Raw genomic sequence first — 8,302 nt, 5'->3', positions numbered from 1 at the left:
GGACTTGTTCTTCGCATCCTCCCAGTCTCACATCCCGAATGTAGCGTTCTTGCTCATCCCTCTTTGCGGTTTGGACAGGCCCTTCTGGTCGAAGGTCGTTCTCTTCGAGTCTTTCCAGAGGTTGCCGCAGGGATTTCTCAGCTCGGTGACCCAGTTGTGTAGGTCATCTTGCTCGACAGCATCTCGGTTCTTGGAGTTCTGCTTCTTGCTGAGAGCTTTCTCTCATCATTGCGCCGCATGTTTGTAGTGTTCTGTGTCTGGTGTGTGTGTGTGTTTGTCCCGGAGCTGCTCTGCCCTGATGTGTAGGCCGGGGGTGAGGTGGGGGTAGGTGGAGTAGCCCTAAGAGTGCAGGTGGGTCCGCTTAGGCGGCAGAGGCGATGGCTGTGTAGTTATTGTGGATGGAGCAGCCATGGTCCTTCTGAGTGCAGTGCTGAGAACAGGGTTTTGTGGAGATGGTGGGAGCTGCCTAGCGGGGCCATGGATTTTGGTGGCTGTTTTCTGTGTCTTACTGCAGGCTGTAGTTGCCCTCTCGATTTCCTGAATGGCCCTGAGAACTGTGAGAAGGTGAAGCTGTCACTGAGCGTCTGGGTGAGCTGATGAGTGCTGTTTTTGTGCAGAGGCCAGCGGACAGGGTGTCCAGCAGCACCGGAGAAAGCTGGAGCAGCAGAGCAAGAGGGTGGGCCGTCACTCGGCGTGGCAGGGACGACGTCAAACTTTATAGTTTGACTTTTTGTTTTTGAGGGTGAAGATGGCGAGTCCAGGGTGGCGTGAGCTGTCTGCACCAGAGGGGAGATGAGCAAGGGGAGCATGACATGTTTCTTCTAGGTCTTGTATCCTTGGTGGACCAAGGCACAAGCTGTCTAATTTTTGTATTTTTTGATTTTTTTTACAGGTGGTAGGCAACCTTCTAACCGTCAGCCCTGGGGGGGGGGGGGGATATGCATCTCTTGTTTTTTTTTGTTTGTTTGTTTTACAGTTGGTCTGCAAAATTCTTGTTTAGCTCAGTTATTGAGTTGTGCAGCTGTGTGGCAAAATAACAGTATCATAAAAGTTGCAGGTAATCCAGCCTGAGACCCCGAGGGTAAGCAATTTCTTCCTTAGGAGAAAGGGCTTTTGTTTGCTTGCAGGAGTCTGGTGCTGAAATTATCATTCCAACTGCCAAAATTGAATATGGATGAAGATTTCTCCCAGACAAAAGGTGCCAGGACAGAAAGCTCTTGGTGCCTACTGAGAGCCCAGGCTGGCCCACCAACTGCACCTGAGACCCCGAGGGTAAGTACTTTCTTGGGAGAAAGGGCTCTTTTTACTTGTAGGAGTCCTGCAGTCATGTTTTCAGTCCGACTGCCAAAATTGAATGTGGACAAGGATTTGAAACAGCAAGACCTAAAAAGAGTTAACTGAAGTATCCTGCTCTTCTTATGTTGCTGAGGAAAAATCTGTTCTGTTCTGATCGTTGTACTTGAAACTGAGAAGAAGCCTAAAAACATTATTCAATAGGAAACACCTGATTGCAAAAAAGGAAATAGCAGATTGGAACTTTTAATCGAGTATCCTGGAATTCAGGTGAGTGTCAGAGAGGACTTTCCCATCCCAATTAAGGGTTGGTGGGAGCATCTTTCACCTGCTTATCGTGATGGACAAACTGCAGTGAGATACAAAGAAAACCATCAGTGAGGAGCTTCTGCAGAGGATACAAATAGAGGAAACAGAACCTGCCGTTGTGTTCAGTTGGACATTATTCTTTCCTTGGAAATATTTCCTCTTTTGCAGGTTTTTTAAGATTTTCTTAAGAATTCCACTGCTCAAATGTTTTTAGCAATATACGGCAGGAGACCACTTGAGAAACTGCTTTTTTTGTTCTATTCTACAGCAGAAGAAAGTGAACTGACACAGTTCATGTTCTAAATTTGTTTTAGGTATAAGCTGACATCAACTCTCTGACCTATATCAATGTTTAATATATATATGTGTACACTCACTCACACATTGACACGTATGTGTACACATATACCCGTGCTCTCCATTTTCCAAGCCTATGCAGGAATTTCACCTTTTCATGTTTGCTGCCTGAAGGCAAGTAATTGCTTTTATGACTCTTCCTCTACGGGAAACGTTGGTAGTTTTGCTCTGTTGACATACTGCTGTATGGTAGTTGTCGGACAACGAGATTCTTAACCCAGTCCCTTCCTATAAGACCTTTCAGTCTTCAACTTTGTGTTTTAAAAGCACAGAGCAACTGCTTCTGGGGCTCACTCATATAGTCACGCAGGGTGTGGGTTTATTTCTGCTGGGCAGCCCTCCTCCTAGAAACTTCTGCTGAAATGTTTGTGCACTTTGGCCTGTCTGCTCTTTCACCACATCTAGCATAGCACATTTGCACGTTTTATTGTCAGTAGCTGACATTTTTCGTTGGTGGCCTTTGCTGGAGAGCATAAGAGCATTCCAGTATAGGTGCCCTTGTCAGCAAATAGGACAGTTTACTGTTTCTTGACTGGCCTCTTTTTGAGGGCACTTGAGCTGTTATTTTGGTATTAGTGAAGTCATCAACAAAAGCAGAGCTAGTTTATCCACTGATAGGCCTGGCTTGTTTAATGCAGCAGCAAGAAATCTTGCTGGAGAGCACAGATGTGAAAACCATCAGTGAGAAACTGGAAAACTGATCTTTGATTTCAGTGGGAAGTCATCACATAGGAAATGATTGTGTGCTTGGGTCAAGGAGACTTGTTTTTTTAATTCTTGTCTGGAATAATCCCCTACCTTTGTGTCTTGTGAACAGGGTACTTTCCCATGTTGCTTGTGACTAAGAAAGTCTCATTCTGTGATCACCAGGTCTGTGCAAAACAGAATTCTCGGCTCCAGTATGAATGTCTTCGCCATCCTATTGAGTTCAGCAGATCAACTTGCACAGGTCAGGTGTAGTAGCTTTCATGTGCTTGATAACCAAAACTAAAGTAGCAACTGCCTTAATCAAAAGAGGTTAATAGTATTCTCCCTGAGCAACAGCATTTCTTTGATTTGAGGGGGGAACAACTGAAAAATGTGACAGTAGTGAAAGGAAAGAAAAGGAAAGAGTCACATGCTCTTCCAGTGGCAGCCTCCCTCCTCCTCCTCCCTTCATGCCTGTGCCTGTGATGGCTGTCGATCGGGGTTTATCCTTGTGCGAGCTTTCTGACAGATGTTTTCATTATCGTGTCCATTCAGGTCTCAGTCGATCAGCAGAGCATCCTCTGGGCTCTCCACCAGTCCTCTCAGCAGTCTGAGGGTAAGTGGTGCTGCTTCAAGATCTGTTGGTGCAGTTCACTCACATGCTGATGCTTTCCATGTCCGTTGCTCCAGAGCCGTGGCTCTTAGCTGGGATATGTTCTGTTTTTCCTTGGCAGCTTGTAAATTTTCATGGGTGGTGAGGGAAATGTTATTTACAAATGCAAGCAGAGAATTCCTCACATGTGTTCCTTGCACTGTTAGCAGGGATCTCACTGTGCCCTTGCCCTTTTTCAGTCTCAAAAGGACATGGAATAACATTGCTCTGACTAAACATTGCCCTATCCAGCTGAGGTCTGCATACAGTGTGGCTTCAGACCAAATAATCAGGAACCATTTCACAGCTGCCTTCAAGTCGGTCACCGTAGAGAACTCTTCTCTCTTTCTGCAATGGGTGGCTGCAACTTGGGTGTGCATTAGCCAATCAGGGGTAAAGAGGAAGGAAAGAGGTTGTAACAGGTGTGTGCAGTAACTGTGTATCACCTGTCACTCCGTACGTATCACACACCTGTTCTGAGTTTCATCTCTCTACTGGGTTTGCACATGGGCACCTGGAGTTGAAAGAAGCGGTCCCATTCTTGGCACATCTCAGTTTGTCTGTGGCTTGGATGGTGGTTCTTCCCCTTCCTCACCTCCCTACAGCATTGTGCTTTTCATACTGCAGGGCAGTCAGAGCAATCCCAGAGAGATGGCATTTCTCTCTTCTTTTTTCTTAGTTACTTTCTTTTTGATTTTTTCATTTGTTTTATTTTACTGTTCCTCTACTGTACTTTTCTTTCTGTTGTTTTCCTTTGCTGACGTGTGGTTGGTTAATATGACAAAGCCTGTTCTGACACTGTTGTTCTTGCTGCTGCCCTGCTGCTGTTGTTGGTTATGCTGTGTTCCCAGCTAACTGCATCTCTTTTGTTTCTTGTTTGTTTGGTGTTGTTTCTTGGCAAAATCCCTCCCCCGTACCCCTTCACCTCCATCTCCTGTGTCTCCTTGTGACGTGGTGCATCTTTGTGACTCGAATGGATTTTCTTCTGGCTTTCCTTCCCCTGCTCGCCCGCTCTGTGCGTGTTTCCCTGGTTTGGATGTGCACGGACACTCCACGTCTGTCTCATAGCCTGTCAGAAAGTTCTTCGTTCCCCCTCAGACCTCGGACCTCCCTTTCTCTCCCTGACCCCAAGTCGCCTTGGACCCTGATGTTTGTAGGAACGCCTCCAGGCCTGGACACGTATTCCAGCCAAAGGCAGCACTTCAGCCCAACCCAAAGACGCAGACTTTGCCATCCAAGAGCAAATTGGCTGAGAAACCACTCCAGTCTACGAAATGCAACCCAGTCCCTCCCAGCAATGCCAACGTCCCCTCTTCCCAGAAGAACCCTGTGCAGAACACTTAGGGCCGCTCGCCTGCTGCCGGCTTTAACCCACAGCTGGCTGTTCTTAAAGCACAGACCAACCCTATGTCTCCTGTTAGATTGCTCCCTTCTAGTACTGACCCAAGCACCCAATCTATCCCCATCATACAGGTCACCGCTCACCCCTTCGCTACCCCCAAGGGGACACCTGTTATACACCAAAGGAGAGCCCAGCAGGCCCACCCAACCCAACCCAACCCCACCATCCAGCCCCAGCACTGCAGGAATGCCCTGGAGGACACGGCTCAACTCCAGCAAGAATAATTCCTCGCTTCCATTCTCAGAAATTACGGGGTGAGTACGCACCCAGACGTACAAGTGGTTCTTTCTCATGTGAAAAATACACAGGCTGTTCTTTCTCATGTGAAAAAGTCCTAGAAAATGTGTTTGGGATGACATTTAAAGAGACTTAGCACTGTGTGCTTTAAACCTGCATACTTCCAACTGGATGTGGCATTATAAGATATGCTGTAGAGGGGAAAAAAGGCAGTCTCTCAGTGGCAGGTCTCTTAATTTCTGACTTTCCCTACTAGAATATGGCTGATATAAGTGGAATTTCCCCTGGGTTTAGTTTGGTCTAGCAATTCTTTGGCTGTGTCTCATGGCTAACAGCATCTTCTCTCCCCTCAAAACCACACCTGTCAGAGATGCTACCTTCAAATTCTCAGTAGTGTCTCCCATTCAGATTTTATGTCCCTGAATTCTTCCTTTAGCCTGTTTAACTTAAAAGGTAACATCAACAAAGTGCACTGGTAAAACAATAAGCAAAATCAAACATTTACTGATATGATCAGTGTGAAAAAACAACAATTTCATTTTACGGTGAAACCACTACCTGATGCTGAAAGAAACTGTGAAGTCAGACTGCTGTCAGTGGAAAACCTGAACTGTGTTTTGCATGGTGTTGGCATCTTCTTTCTTAGTACTGAAACTTCTTTCCTTTGTAGGATGACCAGAGTTCACTCATTTTATAGACACCCTGAATGGGACTCAGGAATGGGAGAGTCTTTGTCCTGGCCCTCTGTGTAGGAGTGGATTTCACTCACTGACAGATTGGAAGTCTGGTGAAATCCACAGCTTGCTTTAAAAAGCAAGATCTTGTGACTGTACCATCAGCCCAACAGGACACCTTTAGAAAAGGAACATTTTAAGTCCTATAACAAAGGAGTTGAACTTGAGTGGCAAGGAACTGAAATCTGTGTGTTGCCAGGCTCTGCATATTGTCACATGAAATGAGTAGTTCCCTGGAGCCAAACCAGAAATGTGTCCCCTGACTTCTACGGGCTTTGTATATGCAGTATTAATTGGTGTATTGGCTCAGTCAAAAGAGTTACTGTTGCTCCTGATTTTTCATCATTGGTGACACGTGCTGCCAGACTGAGACCGTGTGCTCTGTCATTTTACCAGTTTTCACTAAGTGAAATGTTGTTCTGGATGTTCTCTGACGGGTAGAGTTGGAGGGGCTGGCGGCCCCCACAGGGAAGTGCTCCCCTGTCTGTGAATCCCTGCGGCATCCCTTGGGAGCTGCAACCCAGGCATGTGTATTTTCCAAGGCTGCTCCTGGCATCGCTGGGGACAGGACAGGATTTGGGCAGGAGCTGTGTGGTGCCCTCAGCACGTGCCCTTGTGCAGTCCAAAGAAAGGGAGTTTTATTGCATTCCCAGGAACTGCTCCAACAGCTGTGGACTTCCCCCTGCCTTCTCAGGGTAAGGATGCAGTGACAGCAAGAAGGCTGTTGGTGAGATTGGAGAGCACTTGCTGCATTTTGGTCAGATGTGTAACCTGTGAAATGGGTGTGTTTCCTAGGAGAACACATTCTGGAGTGGCAGAATGGTTGCCACGGACACAACGTGAGTGCCACACCACGGCGTGAACCTTCAGGCCCTGCAAGTCCTCACCCAGACTTGGTGAAGTGTTCAAGTGAGAACTGACTGCTGGGAGTAAGGATGTGTCTGGCAAATGGCAGTGCTGACAACTGAGCCGCTGTTTCTGGAGAAAAGGGTCCTGTCTGACAGGCAGCAGGCAGTGGGCACGGCTCAGCTGCCACATCTGCCATGGATGGGCACGGAACTGGACAGCTGTGCTTCTGGGAACAGTGTGGTGGCTCGTGGCTGAGGTGCTGCTGTTGGAGAAGGCAGCGGTGGTGTCTGCTGCTGGGCAGATGGCCGGAAGCGGGTCATATCCAGGGAGCAGCGCGGGCAACACGAGCAGGATGCTGGAACATGTGAGGTTTCCTTGAAACTTCACCTGTTCCTTAGCTCTCCTCCCGTGGCTTGGAGTCTCTTTGGTAGCTTGTGCCCTGTGTCAGGTGGTGAGGTTTCTTTGGTTTGGTTTTGTTTCTCTTGATCAAATGAAAAGGGTGGGTCTTACCACAGGAAAGATTCAGGAGGTTTTCAGAAACGTTGGAGAGAGGTGGTCTGATACTGGCAGCAGTGAATACATTTGATAAGCTGTGGGGTTCTAAGATTCAGTTGTTCTAAATTAGGTGATTGCCTTAGTGAGCAATTGGAGTCGTTATACAGTGCAGAGTGCAGAAGGATTTTTCTGACAACTGATTGTTTTTTAATTTCTTTTAAAGCTCTCCTACAACCTCTCCACTGGTGTGCTTCACTGCACTTGCTGTGGGGGCTGGAGGCGTTTGCTCTCTGCTCAGTCCCCGCCTTGCCCTGAGTTCCCTGGCCCTGCAGGTAATCACAGCTCACCTTGGCTTTTCCGGGGCCCTTGCTGAAGGGTTTCTAAGTGTGGCCCTGAGATTTTCTGGAGGTGGAATTGATTGCTATTTCAGGGCATGTCTCACTGGGCAGTCTGTGTTTTAACACTTGCCAGGGCAGGATAATTGCAGCAGAAGAAAGCCAAGGCAGCCCAGAGCCTGGCCCAGGAAGGCCCAGGCCTCTGGCAAGCCCAGGGCCGTCTGCTTGGTTGTTGATTGTGCCAGTTCTGGTCCCGCACTGTCTGCTCAGGGCTTGTTCCTCACCGTTCAGCTGCAAATGAGAGGGGAGCCAGAGGCAGCAAATGCCCCTGCTGCTGGGGCTGCAGTGTCTGCGGTGCCTGGGGGCTGGGCAGGACTTGGCCCTGCTGCCTGCATGCTCTGCAGTGGCCAGGGAGGGATCCCAGAGGTCACCCCCTGTGTGCTGTGCTGCACAGCAGAGGCTGGGCAGTGCTTGCCTGCTGCCTGAGCCCAGGGGAGGCCCTGGTGGGGTTGAGGGGCTGCTGCTCTCTGGGGGTCTCTGGCTCTGCCTTGGAATCCCAAAGCCTCTGCCTGCCTAGGGGGATGAGGCAAAGGCGACTCTAAATTGGTTTCTTGTTGAGTGTTTTGGTGCTGAGTTCATCCTTTTGGCTTGTCATGTGTCCATTCCCAGCCTCGGTCAGGGCTTCCTGTGGAGCGTTGGTGCTGCTGCCGCCGGGAGAGAGAAATCCTTTGGGAAGCTGGGATACAACCAGCAACTCTGTGACTTGCTCAGCTTGTCCTAGGTAAGAGCAGGCTTTAGGGAAGAAAGGCCTGTAGCGAGTACTGGGAAGAGAAGGGTGAAAGCCAGGAGCCTTTGGCTTCCCCAGTGCACTTCATTGTCTCATCCTCCTCTCTTTTAGCACAGGGCAAATCACTGACTTGAGTCCAGCTCTGCCAATGCCTCAGGGGGTGAG

The 8,302-nt window shown here is 48.6% G+C and overlaps 1 long non-coding RNA gene across 1 annotated transcript in view; it reads left to right on the top strand.

Moving 5' to 3' along the window:
- Positions 1 to 487: 487 nt before the first annotated feature.
- Positions 488 to 8,302, top strand: part of LOC114065732 — a 9,120-nt gene continuing 1,305 nt past the window's right edge. Inside the window, exons 1-2 of the long non-coding RNA XR_003573041.1 lie at positions 488 to 502; positions 6,140 to 6,143. This is a non-coding gene — a long non-coding RNA (uncharacterized LOC114065732). The remainder of the gene's footprint in view (positions 503 to 6,139; positions 6,144 to 8,302) is intronic.

This window comes from Empidonax traillii, unplaced genomic scaffold (assembly GCF_003031625.1).
Source record: "Empidonax traillii isolate 1590-97213 ecotype Southwest subspecies unplaced genomic scaffold, ASM303162v1 scaffold691:size399616, whole genome shotgun sequence".
In the NCBI taxonomy this organism is placed as follows: Eukaryota; Metazoa; Chordata; class Aves; order Passeriformes; family Tyrannidae; genus Empidonax; species Empidonax traillii.
Note: the sequence above shows the minus strand (reverse complement) of the source record. Positions and strands in the feature narration are given on the sequence as shown.